Source organism: Triturus cristatus, chromosome 11, assembly GCF_964204655.1.
Source record: "Triturus cristatus chromosome 11, aTriCri1.1, whole genome shotgun sequence".
NCBI lineage: Eukaryota > Metazoa > Chordata > Amphibia > Caudata > Salamandridae > Triturus > Triturus cristatus.
Window position 1 is genome coordinate 1,067,788,155 of NC_140594.1, and position 24,162 is coordinate 1,067,812,316.

General features: G+C 47.1%; 1 protein-coding gene across 5 annotated transcripts in view; it reads right to left on the reverse strand.

Moving 5' to 3' along the window:
• KCNMB2 (potassium calcium-activated channel subfamily M regulatory beta subunit 2) overlaps window positions 1–24,162 on the reverse strand; it is a 1,082,301-nt gene that overhangs the window by 490,770 nt on the left and 567,369 nt on the right. The window contains exon 1 of one of the 5 annotated variants that reach the window (XM_085635411.1): window positions 5,942–6,275. The exons of 2 other annotated variants lie outside the window; for them this stretch is intronic. The gene's annotated coding sequence lies outside the window, so the exon portion shown is untranslated. Of the gene's footprint in view, window positions 1–5,941; window positions 6,276–24,162 lie in introns of those variants that run through there. 2 more of the 5 variants (XM_085635410.1, XM_085635409.1) reach the window with 2 other exon arrangements.

Below are 24,162 nucleotides of genomic sequence, written 5' to 3' on the forward strand. Positions count from 1 at the left end.
CTGAGACTTATCAGAGCATTTAAGTTGTGCAAAGGGGTTCCTGGCACACTTTGGGGAACCGGGTTCACCAAACTAGGTATTTGTGCTCAGTTCAAGTCAGGAGCTTGCAAAAGAAAACAGATCTCGCCTTCTTCTTTCAGAAATCAGGTAAAGCTTCAAGATCCAGAACTTCCGATAAGTCAGAGGGCGCTATCTAGGCACTATACAGGGAGAAGCTGTGTTTTGATTGATATATTTTACTAGATCAAAGGTCACCAATCCTACCCTATCCCTAAACTAACCAGGATTACTTTTGCCAGGCAGCAACCTTACCATGTTCTGTTTTTGTTGGTTTCAGGACACTAATATGTTACATATCAATTCATAAGAATTCCAAAATGGCAGAAGACTCTGGTTGATGGGAGCACATCTCATGCCATTATTCTCCCCCCTTCCCTGCACTTCAATTTAAGCCCATATGACATTTCAAATGTAAAGAAGATACCTTCAAACTGAGGTTGGAGAAAGATGGACTAACTTTCTCCCAGTCACCAACAGGGTGAGCAGCACTTGGGTTTCTTCTTAGAAACATCTATAGCAGACAGTCTACAGACACCTTTTCAGTAGGGTTGAGCAGCTTCTTTTTATCTGATTTGAGTACATTCATGAAACCAAATAAGTCAAATAAATCCAAGCCAGACGCCGCTCAATTGGATTATGGGTAATTAGATGTCAAATCTCTTGTAAAATATGGATTTGAGTAACATCATCCCACAAAATGTGATGCTTTCACCACAAATTACAAGGACCTTCCAATTTTTTATCGTTTGATGAACTGTGACCAGGGATAACTGGATGTATATTGTAAACAATAATTGAGTTTATTCACAAAGGCATGTAGACATGTTGTGTGTTCTTATGCACAGAGGATTCAGCACAAAGGCAGAAAACCAGGCGGCTTAGGAGAAATTTATTTTTGTTTTTAAGGGAGCACAAGGCCGCAGAGGAACTATCGGGTCACATACCCACCAACACCAAATTAGCCTTTAAATAAGTGGTCAGTTACGTACCATGAGCCATGATCTGAATTGGGTCTGACTTCTGTTACCAGTGTGAGATGTACCCAGGGGAAATATTAGTGATTTTAAGAGACACAGGGGAGGTTGGAAGCATGAACAGTGTCGATATGCCAAGACTCGACAAGGTGGTAGGTCCTTCTCGGTTAGGACTGCCAAACTGTGGAACGCATTGCCAATATACCTGCGCCGGGAACAGGCAGAATAAGAGTTCAGGAAGGTCTTAAAATGTGGCTCTTTAGTCAGGGGTAGTATCATTGGCTGATCTTTTTCTTTAGTCTGCTCTTAGCGCCGGGACACCTCTGTGGAGGTAGCTGTGCGCTTTATAAATGACTATTGTATTGTATTGTATTGTAACATAGGCCTCAGCCCTCAATGGAGTCTAAGATCACGGTGTAGAAAGCTAAGAGTACAGAGTTTAGGCAAGATGTAAGGATCGATACAAAGAGTGATCTTGTCTGATTGACAAAGTAAGGGTCAGAAACAGAAAGGGTTTAGTTTCGACTTATTTCCCTGACTGAAATAATGATCACTGCCTTGAGAGCATATTGCTTCTTGCCAGCGGCGTAGCATGGAATGCCAGTGCCCGGGGCAAGGCAACTATTGCGCCCCCTGACCCGTGGACGGTTAGCACTCCCTAACAGTCCACGGGTGGGAGGGCACAATACTTGCCTTGCCCCGTCATAAGTCCCTTCCACTTTTCTTTTTTAATTTTGCACACCTAAGAATTTTGCACCCGGGTCAACCGCCCCTGTGGCCCCGCCCACGTCACTGCTTCTAGCTGTTCGGCACTGCTGGTTTGAACTGAAGGTTTCGAAACTGTACAGTTATATGAAGTTTCCTAGGTGGGCTTTCTCGCTGGAAGTTCACATAGTGATGAAACAGGTAAACTGCCAACACTTCTCTTGTCCCACAAAGTGTGGGAACAGCTTCTGGAGAGAAGCTAAATATATATTGTGTTACATGGGAGCTGACAGTTACCTCATACATGCATGTATGACTTTAGCCACACCCCAAGTTTTTAAGTGATCCAGATGACCAATTTTCACCATAGCTATATCTGTTGAATCATATCCGCCAATAGATTCATTTGTGCACCACTGACAATACGTATGTGGATCTAAAGAGTCGTTTCGATATGAACCTGTGTACAAATGGGGTATAGACCTGGCGGGATTGCAGGCTTTATGAGTCATTCCTTACTCACCACTTAGGAAACCCTGACTTGCATAACAAGTCTATCCGAAGTGTTGCCAAATCTCCAAATTGTAAATGCAATTGTTTTTCCCATATTTTTTTCAGTTACAAAAAAGGGCCAATTTACTAGCTAATACTGCCGATTATTCTGGTTCTAAGCTAGAAGCCCCTTCTTGTTTGTAAATTACTCTCTTATTTAAATCTGTGCTTCAATATTACTTCAAAGATATTATTAGGAAACTATTTTTCCCTGAGAAACCAGGCTCATCATTTTAGAATGTGACTCATTTGAAGGAAGACATTTTTGTTCCACTAAAAGAGTTCTACCCTGGGGTACTTTAGTGCCTTTTCTTCTGATAAATTAAAGTAAGAACCAAAGATATTCAAGGTATGGAGTCCAAAACAACCACATATCCTGTCTGAAGACCATACCCTGAAGCTGGAAGTCATGATACTCTACATGAGGTCAACATTCGTCACACAGCCGGTCGAGCTTGCATGCTTATAGCAATGACCCTCGGAGGATCACGCAATACGTAGACTGTAATGTGATGGTTTTTCAATAAGATCACAGAGAGGCATCACTGTTCCTGGAACTTACTCTTCCTGAACAGTTACACCAAAAAAGTCACGCTGGCATTCATCCTATTTAGCACTAACAGGAAGAACTTCAGTGTTCCCAAAGGACTTGATTGCCTCACCCATCTTCTTACACTGTGCCATTGATTGGGATCCGTGAGGCTCAATGCACCGACTAATACCCACTGTAGATGAGTCCCTGCGCGATGGAATAGGGATGCCTGGAATGCATCACGTGACACAATATCTGAAGCAAGGTGAGCACTTGATACGGCTAAACTAGTTCTGTGCGACTGGTTGTAAGACAGAGTATCCTGCCTTTGAGAGCTAATTTTTCACTTCTTTCATTCAGACTAATTTTTTAGGACCTCCTTTCAACTCCAGTCAAACAAGTGTACAGCCTTTTCTGTATGACCCTAACTTCACCTTCACTTTGCAACTCAACACCAGCAACGACATGCTCTTGCATCTAAACCAAACAAGAGATCTTTCCTTGCTTCAGTTCAGCTACAAAATCACTCAGGTACTCTAAGTGGTTATTGATAGACTTAACTATGGCAACACCTTCTACACCTGACTCTGTAAATATGAGCTTTCCAAGCTCCACAGTGCTCAAAATCCCCCCATTAGGCTCTTGTTTGGACTGCAATGTTGTGGTCACATCACATCTGCCTCGAACACTCGACGATGGTCCCCCATCAAGAAAGGCTTGCTGTGGGTCTCTTCTTGGAAGTGTTGTGGCATAGAGCTCCAAGTTTCTCTAACTTAAGTAGCAATTAAATACCCTGCAGTTGGCTCAGTTACTTTACATGAGTCCAGCAGCGTAGCGTGGGTGGCCAGCGCCCGGGGCAAGTATCCTTTCACTTTTCTTTTAAACTTTTGTGCCCCAAAGAATGCCTGTGCACCCCTAAGAATTTTGCGCCTGGGGCAACCGCCCTGTGGCCCCGCTCATGCTACGCCACTGCATCAGTCTACCCAAATACAAAGACTTCATCGGTAGAATCCTTCATGTAACCAGGTCCATCACTCTATAACACTTTCCGCACATTCGATCCTAGCAGGTGACTTCTTAAATCAAGTTTGCAGAGAATAGCTGGGTTTTCCAATCAGGGAATGACCATGATTGACAGAACCCCTTTGAAATGTTCCACCCAATGGCAACTCAATACACTACACCTGTCCATCCTGTCAGATGCCTAAATCTACCTCCAATCCCTCCCATTTGCTCAGTCGGTACAATTTTCGGGAACCACAATCCCATCAACTCTTTACCACCAATCTGCAGTTACCCAATAAGTCTGTCACAGGACCCTTCCGTGACCTGTAACCAGTGCTTAATTTGTAAAAAAATAATTGCCAGGGCCCTCGTTAGGATTCCCCTGCAGCTTGCAGCACACAATGCCCCTGCCAGCTGCCAATGGCAGTACCAACACAATTACTAATCATCTCATTCTTACAAGTGTGACAATTCAACATACTCTAGGCCCCCAAAGCTATAAGAAAGGCTTGGGCGACAGTCAACAGTCATTTTTAACAGCGCCACCATGTGGCAGACTGGTACAAGCCCCGGGGTTGACAATTAAGTGCCGGTGCTGAGCACCGGAACCCACAGGCTCAAATTAAGCACTGCCTGTAACCAGAATTAACCTTAAAAATGGCATTGGTGGTTGGCACCTTCCTATCTTCTTCTGAGTTCACAAATTAATTGAAACATTTACATTTTAAGAAACAGTATGCAGCTATTTGAATTGTCCATGTTGATTTAGGAATCGTGAGGCAGCTATTTGCGACTGCGTTATTCACGTAGCTTTCACACAAAGGTAGCACAACATTTCAGAAAGTTGAAGGAGTGTACCCTCCCCCCACGGCTCTGTTTACATTTCTGTGTGCCTCCTTCATTTTCCCAGTACCATCTTCCTCCTAACCAACTGTTATGCTGTTGCAAACTTCATAGTAAAGCAAAAATAAATAAGCAAATATATTGTCCCAGAATTATCTTAAATATGGAAAGTTGGAAGCTCCAGCACAAGTGGTTGGCATTATTCATATGATTGGGTACCAAGAGGCAAACCGACCTCTGAAAGTACAGAACGTGTTACCCATAATGCTATGTTCCCTCAGTTCCTGGGCTTACAATCTCAAACAGGCTTCCTTGTATAGCAAGCACGCCTGCCTGAAGGGGTTAGAGAAGTGATCATGTGACACCCTCTTATGTCCTTTGGCCAAGCAAAGAGCATCACATCAAAGCACCAATGAAAATATATATCACTTATTTCTGCAAAATGAGTGCTCAAGGGATCTTTTAGGTGGCAGACATGACAGCTCCTTTCCATTGCAGGTTGACGCCTAATTTCAATTATTGTATATCCAAACATCATCTCTCGAAATATTGTCTTACATAAATATTATCTCTAAAATATCATTTACAGAAATGTCACTCATTGGGTGTAGATTTTCTGTTATTAACTCCCCAGAGGCAATATTTTTGCATGCAATATTTAGGATGCAATATCGCGATATTTTGAAAATAATCTTCTGGTACCATACCAAGTTCACTATGTCTATATTCAATTGGATACGCTCAGTGCACAATTTAATTAGGTGAATTAATAAAATTCAGTGTATCGATCAGAGCCACAACTCACAGTAGGACAGCAGTCCTTGGTGGACTTGAATAAGAGTAGCTCCTACTTGTGATTCTTGTCTTACCTTCAGTTTAGAAACTTTTGTAAACTGCAGGAAAGTAATTGCATTTGATTTTCAATCTGCATAGTTTTTTCACCCAGATCCTCAAATTCAAAGCATCGCCACCCAGAAAACTAACGCTTAAAAACAGAAATAAATCTCTATGTTGTGAACATCGCAGTTATGGTCCGTAAAATGTGATGGGTTCGTCTGCCAGTAGCAGTCCCTCAACCCAAAACTGGTGCATCATTCCATAAGACTAGAAATTCATGATAAAAACATGTTATCAACTCCTTAATCGCGTGTACTTTATTTTAATCTAAAATGATGGCATCTTTCTTTCAGTGCTTGCCTATCCTCCCACATACCAAATGTATTTATACACTTTCTGAAATATTATGCAACAATGTAATTGATCACGTTACCTTAGCAACCGCAGATCAGCTTTTTCCAATGGGGAGAATTCAGATGCCTCTCAAAGGAAGATCTTTTGCACATTCACACTATGGTGAGCTCAGAGGCACTCCGGGCACCTTTGCCCATCCAGATTGGCTTTGAAATTAAATGTCTTTCAAATGATGCCACAATCACAAGTCCATAGAAGCAGTGCAAAGGAGGCAACCAAGCCAAAGTCACTGTTTTTAATCAGTAGTCCAAAAAAGTGGAAGCCATATGTTGAATGAGGAACTACAAACACAGCTGGCCCTCACAGACCCTTATTTCACGAAGCCCTCATTTCCATATTTCTGAAGGTGCCGCGCTCTCCTCAGATTATCGTTCATACATTTTTGAATGACCGAGCCGTACATGCACGCCATAGTGATTATGGCAACCCCAATTACTTGTGGTTGACTCCAATATCCACCGTGATGGCAACTTTTAAGCACATCCCAAGATGAATGCTGCAACAGACCCTTGATCTGTTTCTCGTGACGCGAAGAAGGGTGAGTTGTTGTCGCAAGCGTCTTGGTACGCGGCCATAGACGTCGATGGCTTTTCCTGGATCGTGCCAACCGTAGACGGCGTGATCATGGGAAGTAGGGTTGTTGGCCAATTTAGTCCACTCCTCAGTGTTCACAGCTCTCCGGAGCTCAGGGAAGTCTGCCAGTTGCACCAGCTTCACTTTTGCAATGCACTGCAGCAAGGCATGTAGAGAGGTGCATGTCGTGGGCTCGCGCGACAGCGCGTCGATGCCTCTGTGAGAACCCTTGGCTTCCCTCCAAGCTCTTCAAGCCAGAGTACCTTGTCCTTGGACTCTGTCTGCTGGACTAGAGTGAAATCCGCCCAAGGGACATTGCCCCCTCGTTGGTGGTTTGATTCCCGCCGAAAAGGATGCCGATTCGACCCTGGAGCAGTCGTCTAAATTGCCTGGTTGGAAATGCATGCAAGCAGCCGTTCCCCTCCCGAAGCAGACCGTCATTATCCGCGCCTTGTTGGGACTCAACCCCCTTTTTAGCTCAGAAATGTTGAATTCTGTGAATAACGAGGAAGACAGACAGTCTGGAGCGCGTGCCAGCCAGGCACCGATTCATCTCCTTGGAAACTGGCTGCTCCCCACTGGTGATTGCTGTTTTATGAAACCCTTCCCAATATTAGAGATAGCATCGGCTGCAAGGACGGCGCGTGCGGCAGCGGGGCTCTTCCACGCGCCGCGCCGAGCCCATGATTAGCATCCGCACCACCCCCTGCACGGGACGTGAATGAGCGCGCGCGACCTCCGCCACCATCTACGAATCGATCATTGCACTGACATGCGGTGTCCTATCAATGACGTAGCAATGGTGCCATGAGCTTTAATGCAAGTGAGAAAAAACATACACGGCTGACAACCGGCTGGGCAGTGATGTACAGCAGTAATCAGGGTTCAGTGGGTCCCGGTGCCACTGCACCTGCTGCACTATTGATAGCAATGGTTCTGGGTCCTAAAGCCGTGTGGGTGTCACTTTGGAACATGCCTCTTGGATTTCCCTTGAACTACTTGCCAAATGTGTACTTGTGTACGTTTTATATTTGTAAACACAGTTGCTGTGCACTTTTAAGCCCCCCTCCATATATGGTATAACCCCCGCCCTACACACATTGTAGACAACATGAATATAAGTATGCTTCAGACTGAATGTCCTCTAGTGAAATCGTGTTCCCCTAAATATCTGAAAACATTTCTGCAATTACTGATCTAGCCTAAATTTCTTGTTTCGTAATTTTGTTTTTGTAATAAAAGGGGCGCACCGTAAATTCTTGACTTATGCGCGCTTTTAAGGTCCTAAAGTCTGCAAACCATGGCCTGGTAACTTCAGACCTGGAGACACCAGCCCTGTCTTTTACTGCTGCAGGGACCGGGGCCGAGGGCAGCCCCATAGCCCAGCCCCTGCCTGACCCGTGCAGAAGAGCGCGCGGGAGCAGACAACGATCGGTTCTCACTGAAAACAAGCCCATCCTGTGGGCCCCTCAGAAATTGTCTAAAAATTGCATGTTATGGAAAGGGTCTTTCATTTGGAATCAACAGCTTTGCGTTGATGTTCTGGCTCTTGTTAAAGGGAGCAGGGCTGTCCCTTCAGTCTGAGACCAGCACAGTTCTGCTATATGTTCATTTGTGTAGTGCCTAGTACCATATGTCTGGTTTTATAGTGCTTTCAGCATTTGGCCACCCATTATGGTTCATGGCTACTTGTGATTTGCTGATATTGTCACTGGCTGTGATTCATGCTTTTTAGAGGCGAGTCATGTCCAGGGCCAAGGGAATTATGTGGCAGGAGAGGGTCAAATTATGCGGCAGGGTTGAGTAAATTATGCAGCAAGGAAAGGCAAACTATGCTGCATTTTGTGGCACATTTTATGATAGTATTGCTTCATTATTTTGTCATTTTTACACTTGTTAACACTGTCTGGACATTGGGTGCACCTCATTAGTACTAGTTGAATACACACAAATAGCAATAAACTACAGAAAGGTTACCAGTCAACCCTAGTAAAGGACCTTTCACTGCGTGGCAGCACCCGCCACTGCGTTTTTTCTAACTTTTGAACCGCTTGAGCTAGAAACAACATTTTATTTTAGCTAAAATCAGCAGATTATGAGGCAGATTATAGATTATGTGGAAAATGCGGCAAATCTACAATTATGCGAAAATCGTACCGGCCACACAATCACATGATTCCAGTGGCCCTGGTCATGACAAATAAGGTTAGACTAGAGTATTGTTTGAGATGGATTCTCTTAGAGAGTGGCCAGCTGGACTCTATTCGGGATCCGCATGGGGCGCTGTGTGCTTGAACACTTGGGTCATTGCCTTAGCCCTAACAGTTGTCCATTTCTCAGCATCTGGTGCCTCTTTCCGAGCGAGACATCTGTGCATCTTTAAGCCATTGCTTGTAGCATGCTTAAATTAAACAGTTTGAAATGATTGATATGTACATTGAGGAGAAGAGAGGTTATAGATACATTGTTGAGTAGGCAAGCACTTAGCCAACTAAACAGCTGGATAGCATAGACGCCATTTAGGGGTCACAAGGGGTCCGACCCCTATCTTGCCCTTTGCTACCCCTAGCACTGCCTTTGTGACCCCTGCCCTGCGAAGTGGCAATTTCAGTGCCAGGAACACAGGGGGGCAGCTGAAGCTCCATTCTTTTTATTTTCTGTCCATTTTCTATTACACTATTAGTGAATAATTAAAATATATTATTCACTAATAGTGTAATAAAAATGGAGCACAATAAGTTGGAATATGACCTTCCATGGCATCAGAAGTAAGTAAAAAATACCTTTAAATGTATGCGTGTATGCGGGTGAGAATGTGTTTATGTGTGAGAGTGTGTATATGTGTGAATTTGTGTGTATTTGTAAGTATGTGTGTGTAAGTGAAAGTGGAGATCAAAGGGCGTGTGATGTCACTTCCGCTACCCCTGGCACTTCAGTGAATTTACACCCATGCTGGATACGCTCACGGGTAATTAGTGCGCTATACAAATCGACATAACCTGACAATGGCTTGAACCCATGTTGTGCGCTCGATGGAACCAGAACTTTTTTTCTAAAAGGACCTGTTGATGCTGGGAGATGAGGTTTCACCTCCCAGGCCGCAGGCAACCATTGTAAGCGAGTCCTGACTTGGCGATATGTTGGCATAGTTTTTATTATGTCCTTGGGCATCATTTTACACGGGCACCCTTTTTTGGCACCCGCTGCAATGCTGCTTGAACTACGGTGTATGGAACTGGGCAATGCTTTAAATGGGCAGGTTCTGTCCGGTACTGAGTACCAGCACTTTTTTATTTTGAGAGGGAGGGTACCTGCACTTCTCAAGAAAAACATAATACTTTTAATTGAAGAGTACTAGCACTTCTCAGAAGCAAGCAGGTACTCTGTTACTTGCTTGTTTCGCACTTCTATTTTTCCATTTCAAGCACTGGAACTGGGACCTTAAGACCAGCTGATAGTTTCCTACTTGAGTTTGCCACCCTCGATTGAATGAAATTGTTAATTTACAGGGTGGCACTCAAGAACTGTGAATATAAAGGATCACACTAGAAAAAGTTTACTTAATTGATTTCAATTTCATTTTAATCACATTTGCAATTTTCATCAGCACTGGAGGTGGTAAACGCCACCATCGAATGACACATGCAGTGCTTAATTTGAGCCAGTGGTTTCCGGTGGGGTCCACTGACACTCGTTTATGGTGAGTGACACTTATTTTTCTGCATCAGGCACTTCCCAAGAGCAAGAAAGGGAAAACACATAAGGGGTAAAGGAACAAGAAGAGAAAGGCGGAAAAAAATCACCATGAAAGACAGCAGAAACCTGCAAGACTGCGATAAAGGTGCAGGGAGTGTCTGCTGTGGATTGAAGAGGCCTGAGGTGTGAATTCAAGACTACAAGCCTCAGTATTCACACGATGACATTTATTAGCACTAGCCGGGCTTCTGAGGAGCGCTCAGGGCACCGGCTCTCAATATTTTACAAATTAAGCACTGGAAAAATGTTCATGTTTATGCGGAAAACACTTGCAAGAAATGTTCGGTTGTCCAACCGCCATTTTGTAATGTTTGCACTGATTGTGATAGGTGGCAGGAAGTCATAACTGCGGGATTCCAACAAAGACCTTAATAATCACCTTTTCATCCATAATTACAAAACGTCCCCTTCCGGGCTCTGAGGCAGTGAGATTTGCTTTTCTGACGATAACAGCGAAAAGCTGAAGCGACCTCCTTCTTAACATGTTTCTGTTACGTTAATTGGTCCAAAAATCAATCAATAAGACCCACTGGATATCATATCAACACCCATCCTAGGCACAGACTGAAATACAGGAACAAGTTTGTGTGATGTGGAGGCCAATGTTAGAGTTTAGAGCTGCCGACATTTGGAGCTGGAGAACCGGGTTCGAGCCTCGGCGTCGACTCAGCATCCTGTGATTCTGGGCAAATCACTCAATCTCCCCGTGCGTACAATAAATAAATGAATGTGTCCTTGTGTTAGCGCAATACTAACTGGTGCTCATGTAAAGCGCTCCAATAACTTCGGGTCAAGTGCGCGCTATACAAATCTGAAAAAAGCAGGTTTGACATTAAGCAATCACCCCCTTCTTTCTCAATGACCTTGACAAAGGACGTCTAGTGACGTGACGTGACAGCTGACAAAGGACGTCTAAAAACGTGACGTGAACGCTGACAAAGGACGTCTGTGAGAGCTCCGGCTCGGAAGTGCATACATGAAAAGTCAAATGCGCTCTGTTTAAGAGGTCGGCCCCATTTTTGACACCAGACAGTACAGCAAGTCGTAGAGGCAAAAAGTTTCAGCAACAGGTGCGAATCGTGCTTGCAACACCACAATAGTCTGGCAACAAAAACACACTGAATTATTCATCAAGTTTGTTTCCCTAAGTGCGGTGTTGTGATGGCAAATTCAACACTTGCTTGGTGGAAGGTAGGGAAAGAAAACAAACACTGGATTAACATGCCACAAAGGGCGAGCATGTTGTGTTTTTATACTTGTGGTTTGCAATCGCGCCCCCCCCCCCCCCCCCCGCTTCCTCTCTATTCAGGGTTGGATTGGGATCAAAAATCGGCACGAGCACACCAGAAAAAAAGTGGCCCACATTTGCGTATTGCCTTTCCGCAAAACACTGCTTCAGCTTAGTTTTATGAAAAGAGCCACACATGAATGCAAGTGAGACCACCTCTGCTCAGGCCCCCTGCCCCGCTCAATCAGCATACATTAATGGGCCGGCCCAGTGAGAGAAAGGGAGCGATACCTCCGCCCATCTGCCTCTAGAAATTCCACTCAGGCACCCACTGGGACGTAGGCGGCATCCTCGCAGCACAGACAGCCCCCAGGCTGCCCAAAAAAGGAGCCCACCGCGAGAAATCGGCTAACGGCCCTTTGGCCACTTCCCGAGTGCCCGCTTTAACAATCCGACCCTGTGCTCATATTATATTGCTACTTATATTATAAGGCTACAAATGAAGCGCAGCTAATGTTATGTCTATCTGTGGAGCAATAACTACTGTCTTTAATGCACATAGTTTTGGGCCTCAAGGCACCTTTTAAGGGACACGTGCTGCTGCGCAGGGGTGTAACGGCGCCCCCCGACCCAGCGCGGAGGGCGGCCCACACTATTCACCTCAAAGGGGTTCCCCTTGGGCTGGCCAGCTGCAAACAAATAGAACACTCAGAAGCATCAAGGCAGTTAGGGAATGAGTAATGGGGGCCCCCTCACCTTGCAGCGGGTCCCCCTGAGATTTTGTTACGCCACTGGCGCTACAATGTCACATTGTGTGAGCACGTGCACTGCAATTTCAGTATCGTTAATGGGCTCTTACGCTTTCTGACACCATTTCTTGCGCACTCCTGGTGTCCTAGTGCATAATGTATCTGAGCCTGCGGTCTTTGGAATGGGGTGCAGCCACATGCTCATGACCTTGTCCCACCACAGGAGTAATCCATTTTATTTACAATCACTTAAAAGATGAAAGGTGCAAGGCTGTCGGTGGCGGTCCGCCCGACAGACAGGCCATCAGTCCGACTGCCGCATTTCAATGCAGGTGGTCAGATCGCAGAGGTCGGGGGAAAGACCACAGCCTTCGACAGGATCTAGGATACCATCGTGGCGGCGCTCGAAATCGCACCCCCTACATGGAGGCGGTGCCTGCGCAGGAACCGCCGTAGGGATTACGATGTCCCTTTCCGACAGCCTTTTCATGGCTGTCTGACCACCACGAAAAGGCTGTCAGAAAAGGACTTTGAGGGACCCAAGCAAGGCCCCCGTCCCCCGTGGGCCACTGTAAAGTGGCCCTGAGGGCACATGCAGTGCCCACCACACATCCATGAATCATGGGACAGACACCACATGGTGCCTGGCACACTGTGCATGGATGTGCACAGTGTTTTTTTTCACTGTGACTTGTGCTGCGGCCCTTTCCCCGGGTCACCGTGGAAAAAAACACTTTCCAACCACTACACGACGGTCAGATCGTAATTGGGCGGTCGGACCGCTGACCGCTTATCGGGGGGGGGTCCTGACTGCCGTAACAGCAGTCGGCCATCCGACATCCCGATATTATTAATCAGTCCCACTGTCCGGGAGCTATTGCAAACAAATGGTATGTCAATTTTTCTAGCAATTTCAGTGTTTTATGGAGAAATACAGAGCTCTACAAAATTAGACAATTTGATAATTATGAAACTAAACCAAGAATCTTTGCAAACGTTGAAAATCGCAAACTGTGCCAAACTTTGGCAGTGTAAAGACCGAAACAAACTCTGCTGATTTCTATTGCAGATGAGGAACTACTAACATTTGTAAGCTGGGTGGATAAACAATTTGCTACATCCAATTTTCATTCGTTACCCTGAATTACAGATACATTCTGGTTTGCTCTGCTATAGACTGAGAGAGCAATTCTGATGTGCTCAGACATTCATCCATACTACCAAATTTCCATATTCACAAACGCATTTCGAGCTTGAGACTCGAGTAACATGCTTCGTGAATTGAGCCTAATCTTGCTGCAATTGGGAAGGATCTCATGTGCCTTCAGACCACAAACCATGCTAATGAGCCCCTAAAAATATATTTTGCTGCCCCAAACTTGCAATCACATGTTGGTACCAGTGCTTAATTTGTAAACAAAAAAGTGCTGGGGCCCTTGTCTCTGCAGCTTGCACCACCCATTGGTACTGCCACTGCTGCCAATGACAGTATCAACACAACTACTAACCATCACACTCTACAAATGTGACAATTCAGACTAGTCCAGGCCACGCTAGGCTATATGAATGGCTTAGGTGTCAGGCATTAGTTATTTTTAATGTATATGAATTATTAAACAACTGTAGTTGTGCTCATCTGAAAATTAGACAGACAGTGCCACCATGTGGTGCAGGTGTTAATATTTAAGTGCTGGTGCCAAACACCGGAAGCCACTGGCTCAAATTAAGCACTCATTGGTCCTAGAGACGGAACTGGAATATGTGTGGTGGCAGAGGGAGTTTGGTGAACCATTTGCAGGACTGTATTTCATAGGACACCCCCTGAATAAGGGTACTACAGCCATAAATGTACCAAGGTCAAGACCCGCTTCATTGACTCAAAAGTGGATCCTGTGTGCATAAGGCTAGGAAGAGTTCCATAGCTATTCACAAAGTCAAAGTCATTTAGGAGCATGTAAAGCAAAACTCCTGTGGAACTCTTTTATGAACTCTTATGTACCTTTGTGAATTGGCAGCAAAACATCAAAAATGGGAATAAAATAAGACTAGTCAGAAAATAATCATGTTCAATTAGTACAAATCGTAGGACTGTACCTCTTTCCGCAATACTAATACAGAGTCAAACGTTTGGGGCCCGATTCACAAAGGGATGGAGGAATACAAAAGAGTATTCTTGTAGTACTACTTCCCGTACTGATACATGTTTTTGTGAATCTGCCCCATTATTCGTGACCGTTCGCATAAATAATTGATTTACCTTATTAGCAGCATGCATTGGCAAAGCCAATAGTTCTGACCTTGGCCATAGAGCTATTGGCTTTGCCAATGCTTGTTTCCCTTTGCCAAGAACCTGAACTTAAGTCTTTGTCCACACATACCACTTCCCCGAGTAAACCTCGGATTGCTCAGCTTCTTTAACTTTCCACACCTTTCCTCATTTGGAGAGAGATGTACACAATTCGAATTAGCCTGTACCAGGTTCTGAAATGAAGCACTTGACTTTTGGGCTGTTAACAATATTCAAGATATTCTGAACTGCTCAGTGCAAAGCCCTAAAAGAAGACTTGACATTTATAGTTTCTTTCAGAATTCAATAATTGCTTTTTCTGTTACCAAGTGCTGTGAAGGGACTAAAAACAGCCCACACACCTGCTCTTTTATGTTGACCCACCTGGCAATGCCAGTCTGTAATCAGTCCAACAGTGGCCCTCAGAGGTCCATGTGCATCAGCTCTGAAGACTCACCCCAAACCTTGTTACTGTGCCCATAAAGACAACAAACCCACTGAAGCACCCAAAAACCATCTAATTTATATGGGAAAACAGACAAGGAGGGAAATGCTCCCTATATGGAGGCACATTCTTTATAAACATTGGGCATATTTCTCTACAGCAGAGCTTAATTTGAGCTGGTGGTTTCCGGTGCTCAGCATCAGTACTTAATTGGTTTCCAGTGCTCAGCACCAGCACTTAATTGGTTTCTGGTGCTGGGCACCGGCACTTAATTAGTTTCTGGTACTCGGCACGGCACCAGCACTTAATTGTCAACACCGCACTTATGACAGCCTGCCACATGTTGACGCTGTTCATCTAATTTAGAGATGAGCAGAACAACGGTTGTTTATTAATACAATACACATCAAAATTGCTAAACACCTGCCTCCCCAGCCATTCCTTTAGCTTTGGGGACCTGGAATAATCTGAACTGTTGCACTTGCAGGCGAGAGAGATGGTTAGTAGTTTTTTTGGTACCATCATTGGCAGCGATGACGGGGCAATGGGTGGGGCAAGCTGTCGTGGTCTCCTGGCCAGGGCCCTGGCACTTATTATTTTACAAATTAAGCACTGACTACACCATGAACAAAAAAAGAACAGATTGCAAGACTGGTGCAGAACTATATTGCCTGTTGGTGAGGCGTGATGAGGACTGTGATAGAAAACAGTCAGTAATTAGGCAAAACACTGTCATGCGCAGTGAGGGCAGTGTTTTATGGAATGGTAGGTATGTCATGTTCATCTATCGCTTGTCATGATGTATTTATTGTTGGAATGTGGAATTTTCGGGGCATTAACGGTGCGTAGCTGGTGATGTAAGGATGCCCTTTGTTGTTCCTCATCAGTGGGCTGTATTTAGACACTAAAATAAATACATTTATTTTTTCATAATTTCCTGCCTCATCTCTTCATTGCAGGCAATCAATGACTGAATTGAGGTGATCCATTTCCCCATGCTGTTTGCTGTGTTGGGCGGAGGCAAAATTTGAATGACAGCTGAACAGACCAATGAGTGAGGACCTCTGATCAAAATCCCCAATATGTATCTCTGTTATGTATGTTATTTTAAAACGAAATAAAACAATAGTCTGGTGAGACCGCTAAAACTGTTTTCAAGGCCAGACCTAAATTGAGCTTTCGTGAGGGAGAAGAATTACATGGTAACCATGCACCAATCAGGACAGCAAATCAAATGAATGCTCTGTTTTGGTCTTTGCCAAAGATATCGGCATCCGTATTGACTTCAACATCCAATCAGAGTGAAAGTTTAGGTACATCAACTGAATTCAAAGCTTAGACACCACAAGCCCATCCAAAGTAGCTGCTGTTTCCCCATGGAGCTCAGAGCAGGAACATGGTCTCACTTGTTTGCTAAAGCTTGGATGGAGCCGATGCATCTGCTGACTCATCTGCTGACGCATCTGCTGACGTAGACAGTGGCCCCATTTCCAAATGAAAACATCTTACAAATGTCTTTGTAGTTTATTGTTCGCATGGGCCACTGTTTTGCCACTGTTTTTATGAAATGTGGTCCATTTCGTTTGGGAATTTATGTGCAAAATAACCAGTGGCGGCTCCTCCGCTAAGGTGTAGAAGTGTCGCCCACTGCTTTTAAACAATGTAAATAAAGGGAACATAAAATGATAACAAAGTTATTATCATTTTATGTTTCTGTGCTGCTTTGCAGGTGGGGGGCGGGTGCGGCTGCTCTGCTCTCAGGGCAGGGGAGGAGTGGTTCGGCCACTCCAAGTGCGCAACGACTGGCTAGCCCTCTGGGGCTGGCCAAAACAGTCATGCACACTTCACATGTTCTCCATACAGACTGCATTACAGCCTGCATAGAGAACATCCCCAGGCCCCCGTTCCCTGGCTGAGCTGAGCGCCTATCTATGGTGCTCAGACCAATCACAAGCAGCGTTGTGATTGGTCAGTGGAGCCTGGGTAGCTACCAATCCCAACACTGCATGCTGGGTGCTTCCTGGTTCCTGTTCGGCACCAGCGGAGTCCTGACGCGGAGGAGAGACGCAGCAGTGATAAGGTAAGTTGTTATTTTGTTTTGTAAGTTGTTATTTTTTTTTTACATCCCCCCCTCGCCCTTGCCCAACCACGATCAGTGTGGGCCGCTACTGAAAATAAAATGTTACTTGAGGTAAGAAAGCTGTATAGAAATATTAAAAAATCTTGGGCGTAAGATAGAGCTTTTCCCGCCTTTTCCACTCACAGACTCTGCCAGAGTGTTGCAAGCTACATTGCGCCACATATAGAGGATGAGATGCTTTTAAGGTTTTTTGTTGGTAACCGTTAGGTGGCCACCTAAAGCAAGCCCTAAGGCACTTTATGGGAATGCGGACCTTGCACCCCAATGAACCAGGCTCTGATTGGGACAGAAAATAGCCCCGGGCCACAAAATAAAAGTGGCCCTCTTAAGTGAGGTTCTAAACAGCGGCGGTACCTCCCCCTGCCAGCAGCTTAAAAAGTTAAAAAACAAAATAATAATAAAACAAGTTTATTATTGTTTTGTTTTTCAACTTCTAGGTGCTGCGTCCTGGGGCGGGGCCATCACAGGGTCAGTCAGGAGAGGGAGTGCTGGGGAGCACTGCTATCAGTGCGCATGTGGGATTGGCCGTCCGTCTTGCTGTGTTGGTGAAAAAAGGCAGAGACTCCCAGTCTCCCTGGGAGCGCAAATCATCTGCGCACAGGCCAATCCTGAAGTTGCTCTCAAGCATGAGAGCAGCTTGAGGATTGGCAGCAGGGCAGGCTGGCAGCCTGTGCTTGCAGTGGAGCCATTAGAGGAGCAGAAGACTGGCGATGTGGCAGGCTGCAGACAGGAAAGTAAGTTTTCTTTTCTTCTTCTTGATCCCCCCTCCACCCCCGTCCCACCTCCGTCCCACCTAAAGCCGGCCGCTTCTAATTATAAAGCAAAAGAACCATTGGCCTAGCCCTATAGGTCTATCCTGTGGGACCTTAAAGTATTTAGCCAGAGTTTCTGGCTTTGCCAATGTCTTTAAGCTATGTTATAGAGCACTGTGGCTGCTGTGCAGCTTGTTGAAAAGATACAATAAAAAAGTGTTATACACATTTTTGTTACCGTACATATAATCAATAAGACAAAAAACATTAACATAAAAAATGTCTTCAAGTGTTTTTTGTCCTTGCAATGCTGGCAACTTCTTCCTGCCTGTTCTAATGCTTGTTTGTTAACGCTTTTTTTTTTATGTGTGGGGGCATAAACAATGGGAGGGTGGAGGTTGGAAAACCATACATGAATTACAACAGGAGCAGCAGACGGACACTAGGAGAGCATCAACTGATGCCAGATTCCAAAGGTAGTTATTCCAAACAAAAGGTTCAGAGTGTACATTTCAAAAACAAATATCCAAAAACAATAAAAGCATGAATTTATGTGAACGAGAGAAAAAGAAAAAGGAAAGAAAACCTAATAGAAAAACATACAAAGTTTATTTAATAAAACAGCTCAGTGTATTAAGCTGGTACATATAACATTAAAAACATATACATGACCAGACAAGTGGCAGACAAGGAGAAAAGTACATAACATGGGAGTTTATACTATTTTCCATAAAACTCCAGTAGACAAAGAAGTGTGTCCTCCAATAGTTGCAGCCACAATAGCGTCGACGGCGTTTCGACCTGTGGTGTTAATCCATGGTCATCTTCAGGACGATAAATGTACTGAGCATCCTAAGAAAGTGATTTCTGTGTTAAACAAATTTAGATAGCAATGTTATTTTGCTCCAGCGGTCTAAACTTCAGAAGCCGCTTGAAATAATATGCAAACGTCAGGAAGACTTCAACAACCTCAGTTTGAAGAGCCAATCGTGAACAATTATGAATTCAGGGGGTCATGGAGCGAGCAAATCGTCCTCAACTTCACCCTATTTAATCCAAGCGGGAGTAAAGCACCGTACGATATATTATGAAACCAGTGGCAGCAGTTTCCAAAGGTAGAAAAGAGGTGGTGCTGAGGTAGTGGTACGCTGGTGCAGAGGTGATGCTGTTTTGTGATGCTGAGGAGATGCTGTTGTGGCGCTAAGGTGGTGCTGAAGGATGTTGTGGTGGTGCTGAGTGATGCTGTGCTGGTGCTGAGTGATGCTGTGGTGATGTTGAGTCAGGATAAGGTGGTGGTGCTGCACTGGTGCTCAGGTGGCGCTGAGCCGGTGCTCAGGTGGTGCTGAGTTGGTGCTGTGCTGAGGTGATGCCGCTTTTTTTCTGAGGTAGTGCTGCGCTTATGCTGAGGTAGTGCTACGCTGATGCAGAAGTGGTGCTGTGTTGGTGCTGAGTTGTCCCTGAAGTGGGGCTGTTTTGGTGCTGAGGTGGTGCTGCGCTGGTGGTGGTGTAATGATGTGGAGCGGGTGCTGTGCTGATACTGAGATGGTACTGTGCTGATGTTGAGGTGGTGCTGCCCTGGTGCTAAGGTGGTGCTTTGCTGATGCTGAGTTGGTGCTGCACTGATGAGGGGGTGGTGCTGTGCTGATGCTGAGATGGTGCTGTGCCGATGCTGTTGTGGTACTGAGTCATGCTGAGGTGGTGATGCTGCGCTGATGCTCAGGTGGTGCTGGGCTGATGCTCAGGTGGTGTTGAATGTTGCTGAGGTGGTGCTGAGCTGATGCCAAGGTGGTGCTCAGGTGATGATGAGTAATACTGAGGTCGTGCTGAGCTGATGCTGAGCTGATGCCAAGGAGATGCTGTGGTGGTGCTCAGGTGGTGCCATTCTGTTGCTGAGGTGGTGCTGCACTGGTGCTGAGTGATACTGAAGTGGTGCTGTGGTGGTGGCGTGCTTGTGCTGAGGTGGTGCTCAGGTGATGCTGAGTGATGCTGAGGTGGTGCTTAGTGATGCTTTGGTTGTGCTGTGCTGATGCTCAGGTGGTGCTGAGCTGATGCTCAGGTGGTGTTGAGTGATGCTGAGGTGGTGCTGTGCTGATTCTAAAGGGTGCTTTGGTGGTGCTCAGGTGATGATGAGTAATACTGATGTGGTCCTGAGTGATACTGAGTTGGTGTTGTGCTGAGATGATGCTGAGCAATTGCTTTGGTAGTGCTCAGGTGGTGCAGTGCTGTTACTGAGGTGGTGCTGCACTAATGCTGAGGTGGTGGTGTGCTTGTGCTAAGGTGATGCTGAGTGATGCTGAGGTGGTGCTTAGTGATGCTTTGGTTGTGCTGTGCTGATGCTCAGGTGGTGCTGAGATGATGCTCAGGTGGTGTTGAGTGATGCTGAGGTGGTGCTGTGCTGGTTCTAAAGTGGTGCTTTGGTGGTGCTCAGGTGATGATGAGTAATACTAATGTGGTCCTGAGTGATACTGAGTTGGTGTTGTGCTGAGATGATGCTGAGCAATTGCTTTGGTAGTGCTCAGGTGGTGCAGTGCTGTTACTGAGGTGGTGCTGCACTAATGCTGAGGTGGTGGTGTGCTTGTGCTAAGGTGGTGCTCAGGTGATGCTGAGGTGGTGCTTAGTGATGCTTTGGTTGTGCTGTGCTGGTGCACTGGTGGTGCTGAGTGATGCTGAATTGATACTGTACTGGTGCTGAGATGGTGCTGCACTGGTGCTGAGCTGCTGCTGAGGCGGTGCTGGGCTGGTGCTGAGGTGGTGCTGCACTGATGCTGAGTTGGCGCTGCACTGGTGGTGGTGCACTTATGTGGAGGTGATGCTGTGCTGGTGCTTAGGTTGTGCTGTGGTGGTGTTGAGTATTGCAGAGGAGATGCTGCGCTGGTGCTGAGGTGGTGCTGACTGACACTGTGATGGCACTGAGCGATACTGTGCTGGTGCAGAGTGATGCTGTGGTGGTGCTGACTCATGCTGAGGTGGAGGGGCTGCACTGGTGCTCAGATAGTGCTGAGCTGATGCTAAGATGGCGCTGAGTGATTCTGTATTCATGCTATGCTTAGGTGATGGTGCACCGACGCTGAGGTGGTGCTGCATAGATAGCGACGTGCTGCGTTGGTGAAGAGTTAATGCTGAAGTGAGGCTGCACTGGTGCTGAGGTGGGTCTATGCTGGCTGTGGTGAACTGATGCGGAGGTGGTGCTGTGCTGATGCTGAGATGATGCCATGCTGATGTTGAGGTGGTGCTCCGCTGGTGGTGCTGCGTTGATGCTGAGTTGGTGTTGCACTGGTGGTGGTGCACTGATGAGGAGGTGGTGCTGTGCTGATGCTGAGGTGGTGCTGTGGTGATGCTCGGATGGTGCTGTGCTGATGCTGAGGTGGTGCTGAGGGATGCTGGAGGGGTGCTGAGTGATGCTTTGGTGGTGCTAAGTGATGTTGTGGTATTGCTAAGTCATGTTGAGGTGATGGTGCTGCACTGGTGCTGAGCTGAGCTCAGGTGGTGCTGAGTGATGCAGAGGTCGTGCTGCGCTGATGCTGAAGTGGTGCTGCATTGGTGCTAAGTTGCTGCTGAAGTGGGGATGCGCTGGTGCTGAGGTGGGGCTGCACTGGTGGTGGTGCACTGATGCAGAGATGGTGCTGTGCTGATGTTAAGGTGGTGCTGCGTTGGTGCTGAGGTTGTGCTGTGCTGAGGTGGTGCTGCTCCGGTGCTGAGATGGTGATGCGCTGGTGCTGAGGTGGTGCTGTGGTGGTGGTGTGCTTGTGTGGAGGTGGAGCTCAGGTGGTGTTGAGTGATACTCAGGTGGTGCTGAGTAATGCTTTGGTGGTGCTCAGGTGATACTGTGCTTGCACTCAGGTAGTGCTGAGTGATGCTGAGTTGATGCTGCGCTGGTGCTGCGCTAATGCTGAAGTGGTCCTGTGTTGGTGCTGAGTTGCTGCTGAGGTGGTGTTGTGTTGATGTGTTGTGGGGCTGAGCTGGTGCTGTGTTGGTGCTGCACTGGTGGTGGTGCACTGATGTGTATGTAGTGTTGTGCTGATGTGGATGTGAGCAGATGATGAGGTGGTGCTGTGGTGGTGTTGAGTGATGCTGGGGAGATGCTGCGCTGGTGATGAGGTGATGCTGAATAATGCTGTGGTGGTGCTGCGCTGATGCTGAGGTGGTGATGCTGCACTGACACTGAGGTAGTGCTGCGCTGGTAGGGAGGTGGTGTTCTGCTGCTGCTGAGGTGGTGCAGTGCAGTGGTGCTGAGGTGGTGCTGCACTGGGGTTGAAGTGGTGCTGCGCTGTGGCTGAGTGATGCTGAGGTGGTGCTGTGCTGAAGCTGTGGTGGTGCTGAGTGATGCATAGGGTGTGCTGATGATGTGTAGGTGGTGCTGAGTAATGCTGTGGTGGTGCTGAGTAATGCTGTTGTGGTGCTGTGCTGATGTTGAGGTGGTGACGCTGCACTGATACAGAGGTAGTGCTGCACTGGTAGTGAGGTGGTGCTGTGCTGCTGCTGAAGTGGTGCGCTGCAGTGGTGCTAAGGTGGTGTTGCTCTGGGGCTGAGTGATGCTGAGGTGCTGCTGTGCTGATGCTGAGGTGGTGCTGAATGCTGCGTAGGTGGTGCTGTTGATGCGTAGGTGGTGCTGAGTGATGCGGAGGTGGTGCTAAGTGATGCTCTGGTGCTGCTGAGTCATGCTCAGTTGGCACTGCTGCACTGGTGCTCAGGTTGGGCTGATCTGTGCTCAGGTGGTGCTGAGCTGTCCTCAGGTGGTGCTGAGTGATTCTGAGTTGGTGCTGTGCTCAGGTGGTGCTGCACTGATGCTGAAGTGGTGCTGCATTGTTGACGAGTTGCTGCTGAGATGAGGCTGTGCTGGTGCTGAGGTGAAGCTGTGCTGGTGGTGGTGCACTGCTGTGGGGGTGGTGCTGCGCTGATGCTGAGATTGTGCTGTGCTGATGTTAGGTGGTGCTGCATTCGTGTTGAGGTGGTGCTGCATTGGTGTTGAGGTGGTGCTGCACTGGTGTTGATGTGGTGCTGCACTGGTGCTGAGGTGGTGCTGCACTGATGCTGAGTTGGTGATGCAGTGGTGTTGGTGGACTGATGCAGAGGTGGTGCTGTGCTGATGCCGAGATGGTGCTGTGCTCATGCCAAAGTGGTGCTGTGCCGATTCTCAGGTGGTGCTGTGACGATGCTGAGGTAGTGCTGTGCTGATGCTGAGGTGGTGCTCTGGTGGTGCTGTGCCGATGCTCAGGTGGTGTCGTGCTGATGCTGTGCTGGTGCTGAGGTGGTGCTGTACTGGTGTTGAAGTGGTGCTGAGTTATCCTGAGGTGGTGGTGTGCTTGTGCAGAGGTAGTGCTCAGGTGGTTCTGAGTGATGCTTTGGTGGTGCTAAGTGGATTCTGTGCTGGTATTCAGGTGAAACTGAGTGATGCTGAGTTGGCGCTTCACCTGTGCTGAGGTGAAGCTGCACTGGTGCTGAGGTGGTGCTGCGCTAATGCTGAAGTGATGCTGTGTTGGTGCTGTGTTGCTGCTGATTCAGTTGTTGCACTGGTGCTGAGGTGGTGCTGCGCTGATGCTGTTGTGGGGCTGTGCTAGTGCTGTGCTGGTTGTGTTGAACTGATGTGGAGGTGGTGCTGTGCTGATACTGAGGTGGTGCTGTGGTGGTGGTGTTGATTGATGCTGAGGAAATTATGCGCTGGTACTGAGGTGGTGGTGAGTGATGCTGTGGTGGCGCTGATTGATGCTGTGCTGGTGCTGCCCTGATGCTGAGGTGGTGATGTTGCACTGATACTGAGGTAGGGCTTCGCTGTTAGTGAGGTGGTACTGTACCTGTTCGGAGGTAGTGCTGTGCTGGTGCTGTGGTGGTGCGCTGTGCTGGTACTGAGGTGGTGCGATGGTGCTGCTGAGGTGGTGCTGTGCTGGGGCTGAGGTGGTGCTGTGCGGGGGTTAAGTGATGCTGAGGTGGTGCTGTGCTGGTGTTGTGGTGGTGCTCAGATGTTGCTGAGTGATGCTCCAGTGGTGCTGCAGTGGAGCTGCTGAAGTGGTGCTGAGTGATGTTGACTGGTGCCGACTTGTTCTGAAGTGCTGCTGCGCTGACACTGAGGTTGTGCTGAGTGATGCTGTGGTGGCACTGATTGATGCTGTGCTGTTGCTGCCCGGATGCTGAGGTGGTGATGCTGCACTGATGCTGAGGTAGGGATGAGCTGGTAGTGAGGTGGCACTGCAGTGGTTTAGATGTAGTTCTGTGCTGGTGCTGAGGTGGTGCGCTGGTGCTGCTGAGGTGGTGCCGTGCTGGGGCTGAGGTGGTGCTGCGCTGGGGCTCAGTGATGCTGAGGTGGTGCCGTGCT